The sequence below is a fragment of the Natrix helvetica genome (assembly GCF_964273705.1).
Source record: "Natrix helvetica genome assembly, chromosome: 2".
Taxonomy (NCBI): Eukaryota; Metazoa; Chordata; class Lepidosauria; order Squamata; family Natricidae; genus Natrix; species Natrix helvetica.
The window spans coordinates 284,777,655-284,804,716 of NC_138552.1; positions in this window are offsets into that span (position 1 = coordinate 284,777,655).

Here is a 27,062-nt window from a genome sequence, read left to right on the forward strand (position 1 = left end):
TTCCTAGCTTTTGCCTGTGGCATGTAGGTTTTCGCAGAGGAAGATTTCTAACTTATGTTCCTCTGTTATTGTCTTTTTTATGTAAATATCTGCACTGCAGATTCCGACTTTTAAAATACACAACTCCCTGATCTAATCTCTCTTTCTCGCTCGTTTAGCATTTTCATAGTATGCACTTTACATAAACATGTTTTTTTTTTCAGATGCCTTGTCACAAATAAATATTTGTGTTTCTTGTGGGCACACGTTAGTGCACATGGGTCTGTGTGTGTATTTTTTAATGAAGATCAAAGGAACACTCTTCAGAAGTTCTGTTTCATGGTCTGAAATTCCGGAGAAGATAAAGGTAGGTAAAGGGCAGGGGCGGGTGGGCCCACTTGATTGTGGGAGCGAATGGGTTCGCTCCCAGATGATTGTTGGAACTATCAGTTCATGCAAACCAGACCGAACCGGTAGAATCCCACCAGGGGTATCCTATTTTCCTCACTACCGGTTCGTTAGCAGAAGCACGTGCGCCTGGGAGCATGCACACCTGGGAACCTTCTGCACATGTGCAGAAGGTCCGTGATGACGTCTGGGTGGGTGGGCGGAGCCTTGCACCTCCGCCACTGCTGGTTTTGCCTGAACCGGTGCAAACCGGCAGAATATCACCTCTGAATCCCACGCCTGGAGACGAACTACATTTACATACCATTCAAAATTGATAATTAAAAAGAAAGATCTAGGAGGAAAACCAGAAGGGTAGAAAACCTTCCTCTTGCCCAGCAGCCAATTCTCAGATAAGCAGGGATTAATACCAGACAAACAATGAGGCAGAAAAGCAATGCTCCAATCAAGCGACCGCTCAGGAGAAAACCACACACGAAACTTTACAAGACAGGCTACTATAAGTAGGTAGCAAACTCTACACTTGTTTGCACTGCAAATGTTTCATTGGACAATGAAAGGTCTACAAACAAACAACCAAGCTCAGTATCAAGAATCCTACAGTTCAAACCTAAGCTACAAATACCCCCGTCTATTGGAAGAATACTTCTTCTTAATCAATGTGTCAGGCCTGCAGCCATCTTTTCTTTTGGGTCTTTGGCTTGCCACACTTTCTATTATTCTGCTGTGCATTTTCTATTGTGGGAAAATGGGAGGGGGGGATTGTAAGGAGTCACATACTATGTAGCCATAACAAAATTCTTTCTAGAAAGCCAAGGTCATCCTTTGTCTCTGAACCTCTGCAGCTGACTGGAACTGGATGGGTGGAACTGCCAGCATGGCAGTGGAAGATTGGACCATGTGATGGACTAGTGGATGTGGAGGCAAGTGTCAGGATTCCAAATATCATCCAAAATTAAATCAGAGTCCAAGGCAAAGTATTGCTCAAAGTTCTAATTTATTAAAAGAGCCATGTGGGCACATCTGGGAAAACCCGAATCTGAAAGCTTCCTGGTTTTCCCCACCCAGTTGAAAGTTCATGACTTTGCCCCCACACCCACAACTCCATCACATGGTCCAATCTTCCACTGCCATGCTGGCAGTTCCACCCATCCAGTTCCGGCCAGGTGCAATCTCAGAGGTTCAGAGACAAAAGATGACCTTGGGCTTCTAGAAAGGATTTTCTTATTTTGACAACAACACATTCTACTCCTTACTATTCCCTCTCCCAATTCCCCACTAATGAAACAGCATAGTAAAATAAGAGAGAGTGTGGCAGGCCAAGGATCCTAAAAGGAACCGGCTGCAGGCCTGACAGCAAGAGCTTGAACTTTCAGCTGGGTGGGGAAAACCAGGAAGCTTTCAGATTCGGGTTTTCCCAGATGTGCCAACCTGGCTCTCTTAATAAATTAGAACTTTTAGCTATCTGATAATGCAGGGAGGAATGGGAGGGGGGAGGAGGAGGAGAAGGAGGTCCTTCTAAATATAATGTTGTTACTTAATGTGGTCTAAAGAGAAGTCCACAAGGCAGAGGGATTCAAAAACTGCAAGGTCATCACATCAACGTGGTGGATCCTGTGTTTGCCATCTTGAAAATGTTGAGATACAAACATGCCATGAACTCTGCTGTGGCCATATGAAACCTCCATTCAGTGATTCAGTTCAAATGAGATTCAGCTAAATCTTGAAAGTGACACCCCCAGATGAGACAGGTAATTCAGACTAAATCACAGAACACATCTGGATCCATCAAAACTTTCAGATGACTCTGCACATAAACAAAAACCCTTTCTTTTCCTTTCTGTATCACTTGAAAACATCGAGTCCACCCAATCACTCTGATTGGATTATTCTCACTGATTTCGAACAATCAGATGGAACGGATGATCTAAATCCCACCGGTAATCAGTGCTCATCTATGTACTCCGGTTTCTCTACGCAATCAGCTTCTTGAAGATGTAGTGATCCAAAAGGCAGTAAAACAAATCCGTGAGGACAAGGCTAGAACAGCTGCTGAGATCATAAATGCTCATTCTTGAAGGGAACAAAAATGAGTAGAAACCTTCACATTCAGACATATTTATGGATGTGGCACCGAGATACCTGAACAGAATTGGTCCCCACACTATAAAAAAGATGTTGAGACTCTAGAAAGAGTGCAGAGAAGAGCAACCAAGGTGGAGACTAAACCATATGAAGAACAGTTGCAGGAACTGGGTATGGCTAGTCTAATCAAGAGAAGGACCAGGGGCAGTGACGTGCAGTCAGTAGAGGCAGGGGAGGCGGAGCCTCACCACTCTCATCATGAAAATAAAAAAGAATTACTCCAGGAAGCCATGAAAGTGGCTGGAAGAGGCGTGTGGCTTGCTTTAGCCTCTCTGGACATCTCAGCAGCAGCCCCAAGTGCGCCGATCTCGCCATTTTTTACATCGGGCGAGCCCAGGATCCTTCCAAGGGGAATGGAACGTGTGCAGGAGGCTCCTCAGCTCCAGCCTCAATCAGCGCAGCCGCGGTCCCCTTCATCTTGCCTCAGGAAGGAGGGGAATGGGACCACGTGTGCAGGGGAAGGGGATCGTGGCTCTGCTAATCTGAGGCTGTGCGCTGAGGAGCCGCCTGCACACGTGGTCCCATTCCCCTTGCAAGAATCCCAGGCTCGCCCGATGCAAAAAATGCCTAGGAACCGTGTTTCCCCAAAAATACAACCTGTCCCGCGCTCACTGACCTAGCGTTATCCCGAAAGCGCCAAGTTACACGAGGCAGGGGTGGGGGAGCGCTCACATTGCTTGCCGCCTTCGGTATACCGCTAGGTTGGGGAGTGGCGTTCTCTCCGGCCAGAGGGGAGAGTTGCCGGGCGGCTGCTCTCTTGTGAACTGGCTCGCGAAGGGCCGCCCGGTAAATCTCCTCTCCAGCCGGGAAAAGCGCCATTCAGGGACCTCAGCAGCCGCCCGGTAAATCCCCTCTCCAGCCGGGAAAAGCGCCATTCAGGGACCTCAGCAGCCGCCCGGTAAATCCCCTCTCCAGCCGGGAAAAGCGCCATTCAGCTGAAGAAACTTCTCATTTTGGGCTGCGGCCGTGCGATCGGAGCAACCACATGGTTTGATGACGTCACCAGCCTCACCAGTCATAAACGTCACCGCACGTCACTGACCAGGGGAGAAATGAGAGCAGTCTTCCAATATTTGAGGGGCTGCCACAGAGAGGAGGAGATCAAGCTATTTTCCAAAGCACCCGAAAGCCAGACAAGGAATAATGGATGGAAACTGACTAAGGAGAGATTCAACTGGGAAATAAGGAGAACAATCAACCAATGGAATGGCTTGCCTTCAGAAGTTGTGGGAGCTTCATCAGTGGAGGTTTTTAAGAAGCGACTGGACTGCCAGCTATCTGGACCATGCTGGCAAACCTATGGCATGTGTGCCACAGGTGGCATGCAGACCCCTCTCTGTGGGAACATGAGCCGTTGCACCCAGTTCAGCTCCACTGCACCTGCGCGTGCCTCCCACTGGTTTTCGGGTCTCTGCCACGTATGTGCAGGGAGCAAAGCGCATGTGGGAGATGCACATGCCTGCACAGGAGCCGGGCATGCATGCATGGTGGTCATGTGTGCATGTGTGAGGGAAGCATGGGGTGTTGGGTGCCCATGCCTGGGGGTCAAGGCGCATGCCAGGGTGCCCACATGCATGCACAGGGAGAAGGGCATGTGGGGTTGTTGCATGCGCGTTGCATTACAAGTGCACGTGCACTTACGGTTTTGGCACGCAATAACAAAAAGGTTAGCCGTCATTGGTATGATCTCCTGCTTGGGCAGGGGGTTGGACTAGATGACCTACAAAGTCCTTTCCAACTCTTTTAATCTGTCTGTCTGAAACAGAATTTGGGCATGTGATATCCAGCTTTTACATAACAGGAAAGGCATCGGCAAGTCCCTGGAAGCTGAGATATATGGATTACATTTGCAAAGTTTGTTTAACCTAATTGCTAAATTTGGACATTTTCTGGTTTTGCAGAGTGTATTAATTCTAACTTACATCACAATAAGCCAGGAAAAGCTACCTGGGTGAAAGTGAAGTCACTCTAATTGACCTGAGTAGATTAGTAGTACGAACATAGTCTTCAGGGGACAGGGAAAAAAAAAGATGAATTTGTGCTTATCTACAATGCGAGCTTCCTCAAGAGGAACAGGACATTCCCAGTTAGAATAAAATTTTAATCATGAATAATGTTTCTGGTTTATTGAAGCGTAACTGTTGAATCTGAGTAGCTTTGTGCAAATATGGTCATAAATGCTGTGTCTATATAACTACTAAAACTTCATTGGGTTTGTTTGTTTGTTTATACCCTCAAGTTAGCCCAAACGGTACATTATTTTGTAACAATTTTTGAGTCAAGGCAACCAAAATCGACTGTTTTAAAGAATGTGTAAAAAAATAAATAAATCCTGGCCCCATCAATTACAGTTTGGAATTAAAATATCTACAGTGTTAGATCGGTTTTATCCACAAATTTATGGCTGTAGGACAGCCCCATGGCCAGGTGTTCATGATTAGCAAAGTCAATGGGGAAGCCAGCAGGAAATCGGAAGTTACTCCCACTCCAATGCTTTTTGCCCATTCATGTTTAAGTAAATACACGCTGTCTACAATTTACAACAGTTCGTTTAGTGACCGTTCAAAGTTACAATGGCAATGAAAAAAGTGACATGGCCGCTTTTCACACTTATGACTGTTGCACATTCCCATGATATTGTGATCAAAATCCAGATGCTTGGCAACAGATTCATATTTATCTGACATCGGTCTTGCAAGTCTGAACATCCAACACTCCCACTGTCTCATTTACCGCCTGATAAGCTAGGAAGGGTCCCTTTGGAGCTTGTGTGAAATGCTACCGGTTTGGGCTGCTTCACCCAAACCGGTAGTAAAAAAAATGCTACTGGTTCCCAAAACCAGTAGTAAAAAATACTTTTAAAAAACGTCACACAGATGATCTTTGGAACTTTCTTTTTTAACTTTTTAAGCATTTTTTTTACTGCAGGTTCTCTGGAAATGTGGGGGAGGGGGAGTCTGTTTTTGCTTCCAGTAGCTTCCCTGAGGCTTGCTAGACCAAAAACGGGGGTTGGGGTCCGTTTTTACTCCCAACATACTTCCCTGAATCCTGCTAGGCCAAAATCGGGGAGTGGGGGGAGTCCGTTTTTGCTCTCAGCAGGCTTCAGGGGGGCTAGGCCAAAAATGGGATTGCAGGGTGCTGAGAAAGAAAAAAGAAAGAAGAAAGAAAGAGAGAGGAGGCGGGGAGGGAAAAAGGAGAGGAAGGAAGGACTACAAACCTGGCACTAGATGCAGCTTCAGAAGATAATCCAGGGCTGGAAGGACCTGGAGGTCATCTAGTCCAACCCTGCTCCAGCAGGGCATTGTTAAAGTGAGTTTCTGTCTTTTGATCTCCCAGTTACATGACCCCACCAAGCCCGTAGCAAAAAAAAAAAAAGTTTTCACCACTGCTTTGGAGCCTCTTTCTTCATCCATTATGCAGCTGAGGGCCGTGCCTCCTCTTATCTGGCCATTCCCTAGCCAGCATTTTTTCACTCCTTCTCCCAAAGTCATTCCCACATACTATTGCAGTTCCTGTGCTTCCATGAAATCCAAGCGATGGCATCAAAGATGAATTCCTTCCCAGAGGGCATTTTCAATAGCAGTGCTACCATCACCTCCAAAGGGAAACTCTTACCTTTGAGAAAAGTTTCAAAAACACCACCTTTCCTAGAAAAATTGGGAAACGTGGGAAATTTTGAAAGAAAATTTTTCAAACATCAGTTTGGCTCCAGCTTTACCTAACTTACTGTGCTATTTGAACATCTCTTGGAAAATCATTTTACACTGATTTGATCAACCAACTGCAACAAGCTGATTTGGTAGAGTGGCGGTTCAAAGTCCCCCAATTTTAGGAGAGAAGAGCCAGACGTCACGACGAGACAATGTGCAGTCTCGACTGTCTGAGACCGCCGTTGACACTTTAATCGCCATATGGTCCAAATGGACCTAAGCCATCCTGAAGAGATGGTGAATAGGGAGACAAAGCCTTGCTGGTCTCAGGGATATCGCAAAGTCCCTGATTGACCCAAGGGAAGCGCTCCAAATTGGCGATAAACAGACAGCCCCGTGCTGACAAAGTCGGAGATGGCTCTGGAAAGAAGGCAGTGAAAGTGAGTCCATCTGGTGAGGCTTTTCCTTTGAGAATGATTGCCCAAAGGTTTTTTTTTTTTTTAAAGATAAATTAGTCCTTTAAGCAAAGAATAAAGCGGCGGAATTTATCTTTATTGGACTGCCTTGGAAAGTTTTTATTTCTTTTTTTCTTGTTAACGACGTTTTGTGGATTGAAGTGACTATAATTCTTTTTGTTTCTCTTCGTAAGTGAACGAACTGTTTTTCCTCCTATTTTCTGCTACCTTATTTGCTGGCTGGAACTAACATTTTTTATTTTAATAATTCTTTTTACTACTTCTCACTAATTTTCATTAAAGACTTTTAAAGATTATTGTTTTCCATAAGCTTGAGACAAATAGGAAAAGAAGTGAATCTGCTACTAGGAAGTTAGAACTTGGTTTTTTTTCTTTTGAAACAATGTAACCTTTGTTCTCTCTTTTTTCAATTTTATTGACGCTGTAACGGAGAGCTTTGCAGCTTTGAAGCTTATCTGTGCAATTTGAAAATAAGTTAAGGGTACGGTTGTTTTTACAGGTGCCTTTTTCTAAAACACTCTTGGCAAGGGAAGGAATTTTTTTTTCTCCCTGCTTTTTCTCATCTGGAAACATGTATCAATCTTCAGATGAGGGAACACTGAGTCTTCAAGATTTGTTGATTGAAATTCAAAAGTTATCGGAAAGATATGAGAGATTTGATACGAAGTTGGATAGACTACTATCTCCTACAGCAAAGGATGATGGAGTTGGAGTCCCAAAAATAAAGAAATGAATGAAGATGAAGAAGACAAGGATAAGATAACAGATGAATTTAATGATGGAGCAAACCTGAGTGAAAATGGAAAGAAGGGAATATGGAAAAATGAACTTGATATGCAGGAGCCCTATCCCATTCTTCAAGATACAGAGGGGGGGGGGGGAAGTGATGATGATGGAATTAAGAAGAGAAACTGTTTCAGAAATACGTTTAATCAGAGACATGCTAATTTTAATACCAATTCAAGGGCAACAAGGCTTTTTGAGAGATCTTTTAAGCAAAAAAGTGCGGAGAGAAGTTTATAAAAACCTTATAAAGGAATTAATAAAAAGATTGACACAACAACCGGCAAAAGGAATAAGATTGTTTTTCTACTGGAAAGATACAGGTTGATAGTGAATGTTGATGATAAAAAATTTAATTAATTATTGGTGATTAATAGGCAGGAACCTTAATATTTTATAGACTTTTTAAAGATTGTTTTTAAATGTTTATTTGTTAAAAAGTAATACATTATGACAATAATAATGAAATAATAATTCCAATCAGTAAAAACAATTTGGATATAACTAGCAAATTGGGACCTGGGGGGGGGGGGGATTTTTTTAATGAACGTTATTAATAAACCTTTGAGGTTTTGTTATAAAGAAGTAATTTTTTCTTGGGTCTAATGAGAGGAGAGGTGACATAAATAGTAAATAATTCCTAGTTACCTATAATAATAATAATAATAATAATAATAATAATAATAATAATAATAATAATAATAATAATAATAATAATAATAATAATAATAATAATAATAATAATAGTAATGAAATAATGATTTTGACTAGTAAAAGCCATTTGGATATAAATTGCAAATTGGGACCTGGGAAAAAGACTTATAAATCTTATTAAGAAATCCTTGTCTAGATTATGTATAAAAATGTAAGTCTTCTTGGGTCGGATGAGAGGAGATGTGATATATATATAATAAATGATTCTTAATTAGTTACAATAATAATTAAAGAAATGTTAACGAATAATGTTTAATGATATTTACATGTGTTGACATTGGTAAAAGCAATTGTATAAAAGCTTTAAATGGTGAGTGGTGGTGGTGGTGGAATGCTTAGATAGTTTATTAATTGATTTTTTCTCTTAGAATATGTTATAAGATGTAATGTTATAGGAGGTTTGTTGAGATTGCCAATGAATGCCAGTGGGTGGTTGTGCTTTTGAATGCAAATGATATCAAATAAAAGCATGTTTAAATAATTATAGTTAAATGAGAATGGTGGTGTATTGATAGTAAAATATATGAAGATTTTAGATGTAAAATGTATTATTCAATGGGAAGGAAATATATGTAATAATTATGATAGAAACGCACGAAAACTGTTTGTAACCAATCAACACGCTTTCGACAGGATGTAAAGAAGGATGATTTTTTTTGTGTTTTTCTTTATTTAAAACAATTTTAAAAATTCAAAAAAAAAAGTCCACCAATTTTAAATCAGGGAAAGTTTATATATATATATAATGTACTGTATATGCATTGACATTCCTGGGAAGCACAGTAAAAAATAGCAGTGTATCATCTTTTCCAGAAATGATCTTTTAAAATCTGTCTTACCTTAACTTTTCCTTCTTCCTCCCTCCCTATTATTCTATTCCTTCCTTCCTTCCTTCCTTCCTTCCTTCCTTCCTTCCTTCCTTCCTTCCTTCCTTCCTTCCTTCCTCTTCTTCCTCCCTGCTGGTCATTCTATCCAGGGGTAAAATGCTACCAGTTTGGGCCGGTTCACTTGAACCGGTAGTAAAAATGCTACCAGTTTGCCCAAACTGGTAGTATAAAAATGCTTTAAAAAATAAATAAAAAGTTCTGATGATTGCACAGCACAGCTGATGATTGGAATTTTTTTTTTACTTTTTAAAGCATTTTTTAACTATCAGTTCAGGAAAACTGGTAGTAAAAATGCTTTAAAAGGTTTTTTAAAAGTTTGGGGCACATGTGAACCGGTAGCAAGACTTCAAAGCATTTCACCCCTGATTTTATCCCTCCTTCCCTTCTTTCCTTCCTTCCTTCCTCCTTCCCTCCCTCCCCCCTCTTTCTTTCTTTCTTTCTTTCTTTCTTTCTTTCTTTCTTTCTTTCTTTCTTTCCTTCCTTCCTTCCTTTCTTCTTCCTCCCTCCCTGTCATTCTATCCCTCCCTCCCTCCCTTCCATAACATGCTGACTCACTCATTTGTTACGAGGACTTGACAGCAGTCATTAGTGAACTGCTGTGTTTGAGAGTACCAATGAAAATCCTATCCAGATTCCAAATTAGAGCAGGCAACAATCTGGTAGGACTCCTTCATGGGTCAACTCATGTCATTAGCATTCCCCACCTTACTGGCATCCGAAGGAGAAGTAGCAGAGACTGGACAATTAGTCTCTCTTGGTCAATTTCAACTTAATTACCACAATGTTTCCAGGCAAGAGCAAATCAGGCTAATTAGTAATGACCCCGTTTTGAGGAGGGGGCCTTCCTTCTTCATCTTAAAGGACATCACAAATAAATTGAAATGACAGTTAGGCAGGTTATCAAGAATCAGAAGAGAGAGATGACCAATTAATCACAACAGAAACAAGGCAGATTTGAGCGTCGTGTTGTAGTAGTTATCAGCTCCTCCTTTATTATTTATCCAAACAGTCAAATCTAATGATAATATACTGCCCAATTTTGAGTCGTGTGCTAACTTATCGCAATTAAAATTAACTTAAAATTCATACCGTATGACACAGATTATAGCAGCGGCCTTCGATCACGGCTCAATATTAAGAGTCGGTTTAAAAAGAGTCTTACGATAGCAGTAATGGGGGGGGGAGATCTTTCATATAAAATAGACAGGGGGCATTTTCTTTGTGGTCTATGCTGTTCTTACTTTTAATCAAGACAGGATATTTCTAGGCAGAATTGTATTGGCTAAGGCAGCATTGCTCAGCCTGAATAATTCCCAGGTATGTAGATTTAGGGAACTGGAGGCTAAAACATATGAAGAACGGTTGCAGGAACTGGGTATGTCTAGTTTAATGAAATAAAGGACTAGGAGGATCATGATAGCAGTCTTCCAATATCTCAGGATCTGCCACAAAGAAGAGGGAGTCAAGCTATTCTCCAAAGCACCTGAGGGCAGGACTAGAAGCAATGGGGGGAAACTGATCAAGGAGAAAAGCAACTTAGAACTAAGGAGAAGTTTCCTGACAGTTAAAACACTTAACCAGTGGAACAACTTGCCTCCAGAAGTTGTGGGTGCTCCCTGGAGGTTTTTAAGAGGAGGTTGAACAACCATTCATCTGAAATGGTGTAGGGCTGGGATGGGAAACCTATGGCACGTGTGCCACAAGTGGCATGTGGAGACCTCTGTGGGCATGTGAGCCGTTGCCCCAGCTCAGCTCCATCGTGCATGCGTGCATGCCTCCCACCAGCCAGCTGCTTTTCGGAAAGCACAGATGCATGTGTGGGAGCAGGGGGGAGAGCAGGGGGTGGCGACCCACCCTGCACCCTGTTTTTGGTTCCAGGAAGCTTCAGGGAGGCCTGCTAGGCCCAAAACAGGATGCAGGGAGGCGGGGGGGGGGGGGTGCTGCGTGCCCTGTTTTTGGTCCTATGAGACTTCAGGGAGGCCTGCTAGGCCCAAAACAGGATGCAGGGAGGGGGGGTGCTGCGTGCCCTGTTTTTGGTCCTATGAGACTTCAGGGAGGCCTGCTAGGCCCAAAACAGGATGCAGGGAGGCGGGGGGTGTGTGTGCTGCGTGCCCTGTTTTTGGTCCTATGAGACTTCAGGGAGGCCTGCTAGGCCCAAAACAGGATACAGGGAGGGGGGGTGCTGCGTGCCCTGTTTTTGGTTCCAGGAAGCTTCAGGGAGGCCTGCTAGGCCCAAAACAGGATGCAGGGAGGGGGGGGGGTGCTGCGTGCCCTGTTTTTGGTCCTATGAGGCTTCAGGGAGGCCTGCTAGGCCCAAAACAGGATGCAGGGGGGGGGGTGTTACGTGCCCTGTTTTTGGTCGCAGGAGGCTTCAGGGAGGCCTGCTAGGCCCAAAACAGGATGCAGGGAGGGGGGGGGTGCTACGTGCCCTGTTTTTGGTCCCAGGAGGCTTCAGGGAGGCCTGCTAGGCCCAAAACAGGATGAAGGGAGGGGGGGTGCTACGTGTCCTGTTTTTGGTTCCAGGAAGCTTCAGGGAGGCCTGCTAGGCCCAAAACAGGATGCAGGGAGGGGTGTGTGTGCTGCGTGCCCTGTTTTTGGTCCCAGGAGGCTTCAGGGAGGTCTGCTAGGCCCAAAACAGGATGCGGGGGGGGGGTGCTACGTGCCCTGTTTTTGGTCCCAGGAGGCTTCAGTGTGGCCTGCTAGGCCCAAAACAGGATACAGGGAGGGGGGGTGCTACGTGCCCTGTTTTTGGTTCCAGGAAGCTTCAGGGAGGCCTGCTAGGCCCAAAACAGGATGCAGGGGGGGGGGTGCTGCATGCCCTGTTTTGGGTCCTAGGAGGCTTCAGTGTGGCCTGCTAGGCCCAAAACAGGATGCAGGGAGGGGGGGGGTGCTGCATGCCCTGTTTTTGGTCCTAGGAGGCTTCAGTGTGGCCTGCTAGGCCCAAAACAGGATGCAGGGAGGGGGGGTGCTACGTGCCCTGTTTTTGGTCCCAGGAGGCTTCAGGGAGGTCTGCTAGGCCCAAAACAGGGATGCAGGGAGGGGGGGGGGGTGCGTGCCCTGTTTTTGGTTCCAGGAAGCTTCAGTGTGGCCTGCTAGGCCCAAAACAGGATACAGGGAGGGGGGGTGCTACGTGCCCTGTTTTTGGTTCCAGGAAGCTTCAGGGAGGCCTGCTAGGCCCAAAACAGGATGCAGGGGGGGGGGGGGGTGCTGCATGCCCTGTTTTTGGTCCTAGGAGGCTTCAGTGTGGCCTGCTAGGCCCAAAACAGGATGAAGGGAGGGGGGGTGCTACGTGCCCTGTTTTTGGTTCCAGGAAGCTTCAGTGTGGCCTGCTAGGCCCAAAACAGGATGCAGGGAGGGGGGGTGCTACGTGCCCTGTTTTTGGTCCCAGGAGGCTTCAGGGAGGTCTGCTAGGCCCAAAACAGGGATGCAGGGGGGGGGGGGGGTGCGTGCCCTGTTTTTGGTTCCAGGAAGCTTCAGTGTGGCCCGCTAGGCCCAAAACAGGATACAGGGAGGGGGGGTGCTACGTGCCCTGTTTTTGGTTCCAGGAAGCTTCAGGGAGGCCTGCTAGGCCCAAAACAGGATGCAGGGGGGGGGGTGCTGCATGCCCTGTTTTTGGTCCTAGGAGGCTTCAGTGTGGCCTGCTAGGCCCAAAACAGGATGAAGGGAGGAGGGGTGCTACGTGCCCTGTTTTTGGTTCCAGGAAGCTTCAGTGTGGCCTGCTAGGCCCAAAACAGGATGCAGGGAGGGGGGGTGCTACGTGCCCTGTTTTTGGTTCCAGGAAGCTTCAGGGAGGCCTGCTAGGCCCAAAACAGGATCCAGGGAGGGGGGGGGGTGCTGCATGCCCTGTTTTTGGTCCTAGGAGGCTTCAGTGTGGCCTGCTAGGCCCAAAACAGGATGCAGGGAGGGGGGGGGGGTGCTGCATGCCCTGTTTTTGGTTCCAGGAAGCTTCAGGGAGGCCTGCTAGGCCCAAAACAGGATGCAGGGGGGGGGGGTGCTGCATGCCCTGTTTTTGGTCCTAGGAGGCTTCAGTGTGGCCTGCTAGGCCCAAAACAGGATGAAGGGAGGGGGGGTGCTACGTGCCCTGTTTTTGGTTCCAGGAAGCTTCAGTGTGGCCTGCTAGGCCCAAAACAGGATGCAGGGAGGGGGGGTGCTACGTGCCCTGTTTTTGGTTCCAGGAAGCTTCAGGGAGGCCTGCTAGGCCCAAAACAGGATCCAGGGAGGGGGGGGGTGCTGCATGCCCTGTTTTTGGTCCTAGGAGGCTTCAGTGTGGCCTGCTAGGCCCAAAACAGGATGCAGGGAGGGGGGGGTGCTGCATGCCCTGTTTTTGGTTCCAGGAAGCTTCAGGGAGGCCTGCTAGGCCCAAAACAGGATGCAGGGGGGGGGTGCTGCATGCCCTGTTTTTGGTCCTAGGAGGCTTCAGTGTGGCCTGCTAGGCCCAAAACAGGATGCAGGGAGGGGGGGGTGCTGCATGCCCTGTTTTTGGTCCTAGGAGGCTTCAGTGTGGCCTGCTAGGCCCAAAACAGGATGCAGGGAGGGGGGGGGTGCTACGTGCCCTGTTTTTGGTCCTAGGAGGCTTCAGGAAGGCCTGCTAGGCCCAAAACAGGATGCAGGGAGGGGGGTGCTATGTCCCCTGTTTTTGGTCCCAGGAGGCTTCAGGGAGGCATACTAGGCCCAAAACGGGACACATGTGTGTGTCCAACACATGCATGCACAGAGGGAGCTCAGGGGGTTCCGTGCACATGTGCGGGGGGGACGGGAGGACAGGGTATGCAGTGGGGTGTCACACGGGCATTGCATTATGGGTGTGGCCATGCATGCTTTCAGCAGAGGAGGACAAAAAGGCTAGCCATCACTGCCCTATAGAAAGTACAAAGGTGAAGCTGATGAAAGGAAAATCACAAATATATGAACTCCTTGTTTACCTGTCAAAGAGAAAGGAAAGCAGGATTCACTTCCACCCTGCTCTATTAAAACACTTCATTTGGATTCTGCATGAGACAAAGCTAAAAGGCAAGGAGGGGATTTTTTTAAAGCCCTGTTGTGATTATATGTAATTTGCCTCTGAAGGAAGAATTAAAAAGATATATACAAAATGATCCTGAAAGAACAACTTTTCAGAGACATTAGTTTGAAAAGCTTATTGAAAAGCAAATATCTCTCTCCCCCCTCCCTCTCCCTCCCTCCCTCTCCCTCTCTCTCTCTCTCTCTCTCTCTCTCTCTCTCTTTAAATGTCACAGCCAGTTACCAAGCAACAACTGCAATGTCTCTGCTGCACTCACAACAACAGCACGCTTTCAAATTTTGGGAAGTGGTACATGAGACAAGCAGGAGAGATGCAGGAATGCAAGTACATCCTCCTAGGAAAAAAATCTGGAAAAGCCCACCAGATTTTTATCCCTGTTTCTCTTCCTTTTTAAATTTAACCGTGCAGAACTCAATCATTATGTACAATGTTTAGTTCACACATCACCATAAGCCTTAACCTAAAGACATTTCTTCTGCCCAAATACAAATACTATTTTCAAGATTAGGAAGAAGATTTCATAAGGGCAATGTGTGTCAATGAGTACGTTCTCACCACTAAGGCAGAGAATAACAGATTAAGGGAGTTGGAAGGGACCTTGGAGGTCCTCTAGTCCAACCCCCTGCTCAGGCAGGAAAGCCTATACCAGTAATGGCTAACCTTTTTGTCATTACATGCCGAAAGAGCGTGTGTGCATGTGTGACAGCGCACATGTGCGCCCACACCCATAATGCAATGTTCACATGAACATCCCCCCGTGACCCCCACCCCCTTGCGCATTCGATCCCCCATGCTCCCCCCACGCATGCACATGTGACACCCCTGCACCTTGTTTTGGGCCTAGTAGGCCTCCCTGCAGCCTCCTGGGAGCAAAAACTGTATGGGGGGGCTGCACCACACAACCCCATGCTCCTCCACCCCCGCACATGCGCACGTGACCCCTGCATGCCCCCCCACCCCGGTGCATGCACGGCAGAGACCCGAAAATCAGCTGGCTGGAAGGAAGCACGCGCTCATGCGTGGTGGAGCTGAGCTGGGGTGAAGGCTCACATGCCCACAGAGGGCTCCACATGCCACTTGTGGCACACGTGCCATAGGTTTGCCATCACGGGCCTATGCCATTTCAGACAAATGGTTGTCCAATCTCTTCTTAGAAACCTGTATTAATGGAGCATCCACAACCTCAGCCCCTCAGTAAACTTCCCTCCACTCTTGGCACTGTGTTCTTTCTCTAGTGTCAGCAAATCTTTATTTATCTCTGGCATGTCGTTACTGCCCCAAAACTCTCAGGTTGGAGCCTGGAGCTATCCACAGGATGTCAGGCCTGCAGCCATCTTTTCTTTTGGATCTTGGGCCTGCCACACTTTCTATTATTATACTATGCCTCTTCAATTGTGGGGAAATGGGAGGGGGGATTGTACGGAGATAGATGTTATGTAGCCATAACAAAATTCCTTTCTAGAAAGCCAAGGTCATCTGTTGTCTCTGCACCTCTGCACCTGGCCGGAACTGGATGGGTGGAATTGCCAGCATGGCAGTGGGAGATTGGACCATGTGATGGACTTGTGGGTGTGGAGGCAAGATCTTGAACTTTCAACTGGGTGGGGAAAACCAGGAAGCTTTCAGATTCAGGTTTTCCCAGATGTGCCAACATGGCTCTCTTAATAAATTGGAACTTTGAGCAATACTTTGCCATGGACTCTGATTTAATTTTGGATGCTATTTGGAACCCTGACACAGGGAGCACCAAAAGAAGCCAAGATGGCAACGCAAGCATACATTTGAAGCTCCTTATGCATGTCTGTGATCCTGAAGCACTGCAAAACAGGTGAGGCTTCAGTCTCACCACTGTAACTGCCATCTCCACCCTCCATGCCCAGCTGGTGAAATATATAGACAAAACTTTTTTTTGGAAAATGTTCTAGGTTGCCCTAGGTTGCATTAACAGAGCGATAGAATCAAGATCACGTGAAGTGTTAATACAGCTTTATAATACCTTGGTAAGGCCACACCTGCAATACTGCATCCAGTTTTGGTCGTCACGATGTAAAAAAGATGTTGAGACTCTAGAAAGAGTGCAGAGAAGAGCAAGAAGGAGGATTAGGGGACTGGAGGCTAAAACATATGAAGAATGGTTGCAGGAATTGAGTATATCTAGTATAATGAAAAGAAGGACTAGGGGTGACATGGCAGCAGTGTTCCAATAGCTTTTTTAAATTTAAATTTTATTTTATTTTAATACAAAATACTATCTTTCATTAAACAGTGTGTCGCCTGGGAACAAATATTTTGCACAGTAGCAATTAAAATTACAGCCCTATTCATTATTTTATCTATTCTTAAGTTAATACTAATACATAACATACTATTATAATAATTTCCTTCTTAACTTATTTATCTTTGTTAATACAATTTCCCTATTTCACTCCCCTGCTTTAATTTCTATCTTTCATATTTATTCCCTAACCATTGATAAAATAACTCCCATATACTATAATAGTCAGGTTCTTCTTTTTCTTTAATTGCAAGTGTTAATCTGTTCATTTCTGCACATTATAATATTTCCTTAATCATGTTTTCATCTGGAAATGTCATCAGATACAGAGATCGTACTATCATATGTGGTAGACATGTGTAGAAGCTAAAAAATATTGGACAAAAATTCATATGTGGTTGGAGAAGACGATACAACAATATTGACTTTAAACCAGAATTATTCTTCTTGTGGATTTTACCAGAAACTTATAGTAAAGAAAATGTGTATTTGATTATTCATATAATAACTGCAGCTAGAATTGTATTTTCACAAAATTGGAAAAGTGAAGAGATCCCTACGCAATGTTCCAATATTTGAGGGGTTGTCACAAAGAAGGGGAGGGGGTCAACCTATTCTCCAAACCAGGCAGGATATGAAATAATAGGTGGGAACCAGGGACATGCAGGCAGGGGAGGCAGGGGAGGCAGAGCCTCACCGCTATCATGAAAAGAAAAAAAGGGGGAAAAGGGAAAAGGCACACGTGGTCTGATTCCCTGCCTTCCTGAGTCAACATGAAGGGGACCGTGCAGCGTGCTCTGCGGTCCCGCGGCTCGCGCTCCGCGGTCCCCTTCATGTTGACTCAGGAAGGCAGGGAATGGGACCACGTGTGCAGGAGGCTGATGACGTCACCAGCCTAACCAGCCATAAACCTCACCGCACGTCACTGATGGGAACTAATCACGGAGAGAAGCAACCTAGAACTAAGGAGAAATTTGCTGAAAGTTAGAAGAATTAATCAGTGGAACAACTTGCCTCCAGAAGTTGTGGCCCCAACACTAGAGGTTTTTAAATAAGAGATTGAATACCTGTTTATCTGAAACGGTGTAGGGTTTTCTGCCTGAGTGGACAGTTGGACTAGAAGATTCCCAAGGTCCCGTCCAGCTCTGTTATTCTGTTATTACTTGCTGCCAGAGATGCCTTCATCTGGCACCTGGGAGATGGCCTTTTCTTGCTTTGCTTCAGACTATGAAATGCATTTTCTCAAATTGCGCTTGGCTTCCACCCACCCTTCCTTTAGAAGCTCAGCCAAGGTTCACCTCTTTCATCAGGCGGTTCGTTGTTAATGGATGTCTGGATTGGTTATAACTTATGCTTTTTATTAAAAAAAAAACCTGCAATCCCACCATCTTTTTATTTATTGCCAACCAAACGTGATTGTAGAGACTGAGAAGAAACCTGGTGTCAGGCCTGCAGCCATCTTTTCTTTTGGATCTTTGGCTTGCCACACTTTCTATTATTCTACTATGCATTTTCTATTGTGGGAAAATGGGAGGGGGGATTATATGGAGTTACATACTATGTAGCCATAACAAAATTCTTTCTAGAAAGCCAAGGTCATCCGTTGTCTCTGCACTTGACTGGAATTGGACTGAAACTGCCAGCATGGCAGTAGAAGATTGGACCATGTGATGGGATTGTGGGTGTGAGGGGAGAGATCTTGAACTTTCAACTGAGTGGGAAAACTGGGAAGCTTTCAGATTCGGGTTTTCCCAGATGGGCCAACATGGCTCTCTTAATAAATTGGAACTTTGAGCAATACTTTGCCTTGGACTCTGATTTAATTTTGGATGCTATTTGGAACGCTGACACCTTGGGACATAAATGGAAGAAATGCATACACAAATAAATGGTGTGTGTGTGTGTGTCTGTGTGTGTGTGTGTGTGCATGAATTAATAATGGGTCAGAATAGATAAAACTGTCCATTTCTCATCCCTCACCTTTGGTCTGAAGGTGAGTTCTATTAGTACTGTGTAAGAAATGCTGGGATTGGAAAGTGTAGAAGGAACCATTTGATTGCAAAGGGGAGGAAATCTGTGATCTTTGGAGGGGTTTAAAAAAAGTCAGGTTGGCAGTCACAGCTATGGAATGCATGCCATCCTGTATTTTTATCCATTGCACGTGCAATACATATTTAAAGAAGTAGGGCTTTGATTCCCCAGCTGATGTCATTAGCTTCACTATTTTAAACTCTTGTGGACACCCCAGGATAAAGTGGCATGATCTGCCAATATGGAACCTTCAGAAGTAGAGACTGAAGCGTGTGTGCGCTCGTGTGAAGCGCATGCTCAGCCAACCGGTTGTTAAACAGGTAGGATGCCACTCCTGACTATATGGCATACTATACAAATATGTATACATGCATAAACCAAGCGTATGGCACGTCCTTTTCTTAGTGATTACTGAGAGCCTTCCCCTCCATGAATCTCTTTTCTTTGGCAGCCACTTTACCATCTTCACAGTTGACTCTACAGTTGAGTTGTGCGGTGGCTTAGAGGTAGAGCTCTCACCTCACAATCAGGAGGCAGCGAGTTCGATCCTAGATAGAGGCAGATATTTCTCTCTAGGCACCAATGGTGGGTTCCTATGGTTCGGCCTGGTTCAGCCTAACCGGTTGTAGCTTGGCAGCTTGGGTCGCTGGAACCGACAGCGACCCAGGCCTGCCATGCCCCCGAACCAGTTCTTGCAGCGGTGCCATAGGCACCGCCATCTTGTTTTTTGCTTCTGCACATGCACAGAGCTATTTTCATTCTACTACGCATGTGCGTGCAGAATGCATGAAGTGCGTGTGTGAGCACAAAGTGCGCATGTGGTGGCAGCGCATCCCTGAGCAAACCGGCAGTAGTGGCTGCTGGAACCTACCACTACTGGGCACGATAAGAATTTATCTGCTGAATAAAATTCCATATTGGCGACAGGAAGGGCATCTGGCCAGTAAATCCACTGCTCCATTCAGTTGCCCAGAATCCACTCCTCAAGGGATTATTGGGTCATAAAAAGGAGATGACGACAGTTGACTCCACAGTGTGAGAAGATGATCTTCTTTCTCTTTCTAGAATCTCCCACTCTTCAAATTCATTGGATGATAGTAATCTTATGAAACAAGGAGGAGAGGGGGGAAGGACCTCTACTTTCTCCCTACCATTCATAATTTTGCACTATTCTATCATACCCATAGATTTATTTCCTACCAAGCTACAAAGCCTCTGGTGGAGCTATCCAACCTTCTTGTTTCTTTTGATTGGCCCAGTCTGAATTGTTTCAAGCTCGACAAGTTTGCTTTTGAGATGTGGCCATCAGAAAGAGACACATTATTTCTTTTTCTCTCTCCTTAAAACAGATTTTTTTATTGTTTTTTTCCCCTCTATAACATCTTACAATCCTCACATTAACATTGTTATGTCATCATACCTGTACATATCAATCTTATATCGCTACTATATTTATATACATTCACCTACAGTTCTATACATTTCTCTATTGTTTCTCGGCTGAATTAACTTTATTCCTGTTATGTAACCATTTATACCAATTACCCCAAATTTCATAGTATTCAGACTCTTCTTTGTCCTTTAATCTTAATGTTAACGTGTCCATTTCTGCACAATCTAAAATTTTCTGAATCACTAATTAATCGGGGGGAATATTACTTTGTTTCCAGCATTGGGCAAATGTTATTCTAGCTTTGGTCAACAGGTGTATTAGTTTGTATTTAATTTTCTTTCTATATTTCCCCTTGGTTATTCCCTGAAGAAAGAGTTCCGGTTTGTGTTCTATTTGTTCCTCTGTAATTTGTTTTATCCATTTTCAAATTTTCATCCAATATTTTTGAGTTTCCGGAGTTTTCTATCACCGTATATGATAGAAAATCCCTTGCATTTTTTTTTTGTACTTCCAGCAGGTCAGATTCATGTTCGGGTACATTTTGGCCAATCTCATTGGTGGCAAATGCCAACGACAGAACATTTTGTACATGTTTTCTTTGAATGCTACTGATCATGTGAGTTTACAATTCTGTTCCAAATTCTTTTCCAATCCATTAGATCTATATTGAAGATACACATTATTTCAAGGTTCCTCAAGCTACAGATGCATCAAAAGACATCCAGCCTTTTCAGTTTTCTTGGAAACCTTTTCCCTCCATGAGCTACCAGATGGATTTTAATCTTTCTCACACCATTTTTCACTCACGTGGACTGGCATTTTCATTCCACTATCATTTTGATTACAATAGCCACTTCAGGTCAGTCCCTACTAGGGACGTGCGGTCAGGGGAGGCAGATAATATAATATAATTATATACATCCGTCCGGGCGCGCCCGGGAGCTGCGGAGGCAGAAATGCTGTTGGCGCTTCCGGATGACGAAGGCTTTCGTGCCTCCACCCTCCGCAGCTGCCGGGCGCGCCCGGACGGAGGTAGCCAGAATGGCGCCGAGGCAGTCCGGCGGGTGAGCGACCGAGGATCAGGCTGCCTCGCTCACTCTTTCATCCGTCCGGCCGGATGTAGCCATAGCGACGCCGAGGCGGTCCGGGCGGACGAAAGAGCGAGCGAGGCAGCCTGATCCTCGGTCGCTCGCCCGCCGGACTGCCCCCGGCGCCATTCTGGCTACCTCCATCCGGGGGCGGAGGCAGAAATGTCGGCGCTGCCGGAGGACAAAGGCACAAAAGTGCAGCAGCCTGAATGGGAAAGCAACGAAAGGGGCAGCGAGGGCGGGCGGTGGCTGCAGGCAGCAAGGCTTGAGCGGGGTGAGGGGAAGGGGGGGAAGGGACTGGCACCGGTGGAGGAAGCAATGCTACGAGGATCAGTGCACTCCGCGGTCCCCTTAATGTTCACTCAGGAAGGCGGAGAATGGGACCACGTGTGCTGGAGGCTGAGGCTGCCTCAGCCTCCTGCACATGTGGTCCCATTCCCCGCCTTCCTGATGACGTCACCAGCCTCCCCAGCCATAACCCTCACTGCACATCACTGGTCCCTACCCATAGTACAAATATATATATAGATAATAATAGTTGATTATCAGAATTTATATTCTGCCTTCTCACCAAATTCAGATGTCAGCTAAGACCTAGAAATACAAGCACAAAATGACAACGACAAGTACAAAATTGCTATGGTCTGTGAAGCCAGCCGAGTAAACAAACAGCTAAATAATATACATTCTGGTGATGAATTAAAAGTTTGATCCCAAAGTTAAAAGGAGGGAAGAGCCAAAAATATTTAAAGGCCATTAGATGATTAAGAGAGATGTATCTTTGGACAAGTGTTATAACATATTGTATATTATAAAACAGGCAATTCATAAATGGAACAGCTACTTCCTTCAAGATTAAATCAATAAAAGCACACCAAGCAAAAAGTGAGCCACCAGCTTCTTCATGGACAGCTTTACGCCATCCTAGAGTTAGGAACGCAGGAGAGAAGATTCTGGATAGAGGGTTCCAGCCAGGGATGGGCTGCTGGGGGTTTATAGGGGTTCAGAAGAACCTCTAAGATTCTAGGCAGTTTGGAGAACCTCCAAATCCCACTCCTGGCTGGCCCCGCCCACCTCTCCCCTCCCAGGAGTCCCTACGACTACATGGCCCGTTTTGGATGCAGTTAAATGCAGGGCACACGCGGAGGCTTGGGGAGGGCGAAAAACGGGCCTACTGGAAGTTCGGAAAGGCCCGAAACGGACCTCCGGAGCCTGGGGACGCCATTTTCATCCTCCTAGAGGCTTGAGGAAAGCCCCCAGAGTCCTTGGAGGGCAAAAATACTCCCCCAACCATGGTGCAGGAGGCCAACTAGGCCACGCCCACCATAGCCACGCCCACCCAGCAACCAGGCAGAGAACCCCTTGCTAAAATTTTTGAAGCCCACACCTGTTTCCAGCCCTTAAGAATCGTCCTCAAGAAGTCCTTGTGTGTGTGTGTGTGTGTGTGTGTGTGTGTGTGTGTGTGTGTGTGTGTGTGTGGCTGTTGGCTGTGAGGAACTTGGGGAAGCTTTACTCATTCATCCAACATACCATTTTCCTTACGGGATTATTGATGCTCCAAATGCTCTCCTGTGTATGGAAACAGATGTCATCAGTGATGGTTCTTAATGGAGGAACAGAACTCCTGATGTCACTCCTATGAGGTCACTTAGCCTATCAGAGTAAATGGAAGCTTCAGTTTGAGCGACTCTCAGGCCCAAACTGAGAGATCGCAGCAAAGTCCAATCAAGTTCAATCCTTTATTTGCTTACACCTAATGGACAGATCGTGGCATCCAGCCCTCTCAGTTCCTGGCAAATAGATGGGGAAGAAATAGAGCTAGTGACAGATTTTATTTTCCTAGGCTCCAAGATCACAGCACTTGGGGACTGTAGCAGGGGTGGGTTTCAGGGGTACCCCCCGGTATGCCCATACCCATTTCTCAAATTTAGCATGTCTTCTGTTCTTCCGGAGGCCGCATACCGGAACGCTCCCTCCCATTGCCTGCCCCCTTGCTCTCTCCCCCAGCCCGCCCAGTCGCCGCTCGCTTGGCCCGTCTGTCCGCACCAGTCTAGTGAAGAGAAGGACCAGGGGAGACATGATAGCAGTGTTCCAATATTTGAGGGGCTGCCCCAGAGAGGAGGGGGTCAAGCTATTTTCCAAAGCACATGAAGGCCAAACAAGGAATAATGGATGGAAACTGATCAAGGAGAGATTCAACCTAGAAATAAGGAGAAATTTTATGTCAGTGAGAACAATCAACCAATGGAACAGAAGTTGCCTTCAAAAGTTGTGGGAGCTTCACCACTGGAGGCTTTCAAGAAGAGGCTGGACTGTCATTTGTCAGGAATGGTGTCGGGTTTCCTGCTTGGGTAGAGGTTGGACTAGATGACCTACAAGGTCCCTTCCAACTCTGTTAATCTTTTAATCTTCATTTTCCACTGTTGAACCTCAGAACCTAGAGGTTAAGGGATGTTGCCCATGATTCTGAAATAGTAAATTTGATATCTCAGTCCTCCACAAAAGTACTGTCTCCTTTTAAAACCAAATAAAGAGTTATTCTGTCCTTGCTTTCGATGGCAATCAATTCTTTAGCCTGTTGTGTAACGGCATCCTATCAATTGAAACTCTCAAGAGAAAACTTTAATAGATGGCTCCAATATTTAACCTTGTGAGAGAGGTAAAAACATTTCTTTTATATAGATATACACATATAATAGCTTTATTAGATTTCAACATCAAACATTAAAATATAAACTAACTTAAAGGTGAAAGGAAATAAAAAAAACTAGGTGATAAAAAAAGTTTGCATCAAACAAATATTACAAAAGCTTTTCTTTTAGCAAAGAGATATTAACAATGCAACCACCTGTTCCTAAGTTTAAACAAACAACAGCAATCTGTGAAATATCTTACAATACTGTCAGCGTATTAAAAAAACAATATTCATGAAATGTCCTTTTCGAATTTCATTCAACAGAGAGTGAATTATTAAATGTCAACAACCTTATATTTAAAAAGCTACAGCATTTCTCTAGGCAAACCCAATCTAATCTCAGAGCCAAAAATTGATTCAGTCCCTTTATCTTACAAGAAAAGTAACTATGGCCTCCCATGTCACATACAATTTAGCCAAATTATTGTCTCGAAGCAAAGTAGTCAGTTTTGCCATCTCAGATAGTTTCATTAATTTCAAAATCTATGCTTCCATTTTGATTATGTATGCTTTTTTCCATTTTGGGCATACAGCAACCTTGCCACCAATTGTACGAGAAGAGTAGGCAGAGCTAGGGGGCAGAGTGAAGCAAGTCAGCAGCCTAGAGTCTTTACATTCCCACAAATGGTTTAAACCCAACCTTTCTTGAATTCCATTGACCCTGATCTAGGGCTAATTTAGTGTTGACCACTAGTTGACCACTTTTCTGAACTGGAATTTATGTGTGACCCTGGTCATTTGTGCCTAACACCAATATTATATATATAAAAAAGGATCCTATGTTTTTCTCCACTTGTTCATCTGCCATCCCTAAAAGAAAAGCTTCAAGTTTCAAAGGCATTTCCCATATGTTGGAAGATGTTGGATAGCCATTTGTCTGAAACGGTATCGGGTTTCCTGCCTAGGCAGGGGGTTGGACTAGAAGACCTCCAAGGTCCCTTCCAACTCTACTATTGTATATTGTATATCACATATCTCATACCATGCACTGCCTTACAGCCTGCTTCACCCCAAGTAAAAATATTCTAGATCAGGGGTGTCAAACTTGATTTCATTGAGGGCCGCATCAGCGTTGTGTTTGACCTGGGGGGGGGGAAGGCGGGCAGGGTAGGCGTGGCTGGGATGGGATGGGCATGGCCAGCTTGACATCACTTGTGTTGGGAGTGCCTGTGGTGGCCCCAAGTGCTCTGCCAACGAAAACGGGCTCCCAATTTCCATTTCAACTGCAACGATCTCCTGCAAAACCCTGCCAGCGAAAATGGAGCTTGGGAGGGCCACCCGCAGTCCTCCTGAGCTCCATTTTCAGCTGCTACAGCCTCCTGCAACCCTCTGCCAGCAAAAACAGAGCTCAGGAGGGCTGCATGCGACCCTCCTGAGCTCCATTTTCTCTGGCAGAGGCACTGCGCTCTGGTTCTTTGCTGTTTCCAGGGCGGCTCTGTGGGCCAGATCTAAGCACCCCATGGGCTGGATCTTTGCTGTTTCCAGGCTTTGAGTTTGACACCCCCGTTCTAGATTCTGGTTGTTGTTGTTGTTGTTGTTGTTGTTGTTGTTGTTCTTCTTCTTCTTCTTCTTCTTCTTCTTCTTCTTCTTCTTCTTCTTCTTCTTCTTCTTCTTCTTCTTCTTTTTTTTTTTTTTTTTTGCATTTTTCCAGCTCCTAAACCCATATGCCAAAAATGGGGTTGTACTCATCTTCGCATCTGCGAGTCTGCTACTTTCCTTTTTTTTTTTTTTTTTTGGTGGTGGTGATATGTTGCATGCTGTGATCAACAATAAAACTTTATATCGCAGGGCAGGATGGCGATGTAGCTCTCCTTTCATCGGGGACGGTGACAAAGAACATCAGTCAGTGCAGTTACATACGTACATAACAGCTCAATTAAAAATAGGTACAACAAATGGCTTCACTTCAGCATGGATCAAAAGCCTTCCTAGCACAAAGGGAGCATGGGGAGGCTTAAAAAATATTTTGCATGCATTGAGCATCTGCCCAAATGTTTTCCAGCCAAACTTTTCAACCAAGCAGTATGTCAAGCTCTGTGCTTTTATGTACTTGAAAGTATGTTTGCTTTATAGATCTGACTTTTTTCAATCTCATCTTCCGGATGCTTCAGTGTTTATTTTAGGAATGTGGTGAGAATTGACTGCTCTTTATTTATTTTTCCTCGGTTTTTCCTTGCAATGTTCATATGTCGAGCCCCGTTCTTTCCCTTACGTTTGCCAGAGTCTCATTCCTTCTCAACTGAAATACATTCAGGCAAGCACAGTGTTTAGAACAGGGGTCTACAACCTTGACAACTTTAAGCCTGGTGGACTTCAACTCCCAGAATTTCCTAGCCAGCTTTGCCTAACCTACTGTATTTTTTGGAGTATAAAATGCACTTTTCCACGCCCCGAAAAAGAGGCTGAAAATCTGGGTGCGTCTTATACACTGAATACAGCAGTTTTGGCCTCCCGAAGCCCCGGCCCCTTTGCAAAAATGGACATGCAGAGGGTTTGGGAGGCTTGCAAAGTGCTCCTGGGGTCTGTTGAGGGCAAAAACGAGCGAAAAATGGGCCATTTTTGCTTGTCGTCCCCCCCCCCCCCGCCGCCCCAGCCCCAGGACCACTCTAAGAGCCTCCCAAAGCTCTGCATGCCTCTTTTTTTTTTTTTTTTTGCAAAAACCAGCCTGTTTTTGCAAAAAAAATGCAACATTTTTGCTTGTTTTTGCCCACCCCCAGGGCCCAGGAGCACTCTACAAGCCTCCCAAAGCTCTGAATGCCCATTTTTTGTGTGCAAAAGATGAGGCATGCAGAAGGTTTGGGAAGCCTGCAGAGTGCAAAAACATTTTTTTTTAAATTTACATCTTCAAAATCATGGTTATCTTATACTCCCATGCGTCTTATAGTCAAAAAAATACAGTCACCCTAACCCCAAACCTTAACCCCTAACCTCTAACCCCTAACCCCAACCCCTAACCGTAACCTTTGCTGGCTGGGGAATTCTGGGAGTTGAAATCCTCCAGGCTTAAAGTTGCCAAGGTTGGAGATCCCTGATTTAGAGAACATACACGAAATATTTTCTGTAGGGTCTTTGGTACTCTCTGAGTTTGGGTGTTGGCTTGCAGACCCACCATTACCCAACTAAGTAACACCATCAGGGCTGATAATGTTATCTAGCCAAGTAGTCAGAGAGCTGGTTGAGTCTAGCAGTTAAGGTACCATGCTAGAAAGCAAGAGACTGTGATTTCAAGATCTGCTTCAGCCATGACAGCCAGCTGGGTGACTTTGAGCCAATCTCTCTCTCTCTCTCTCTCTCTCTCTCTCTCTCTCTCTCTCTCTCCCTCCCTCCCTCCCTCCCTCCCCCCCTCTCTCTCCCCCAACCCACTCACAGGGCTCTGGTTGTGGGGAGAACAGGAGGAGGAAGGTGAGTTGGACATGTTTGCTGCCTTGAGCTATTGTAAAAATAATAAAGATACAAATGAATCAGTGACGCTCAGAGAGCAACAAGGACTCCACAGTTCAATCCAGAACTACGTA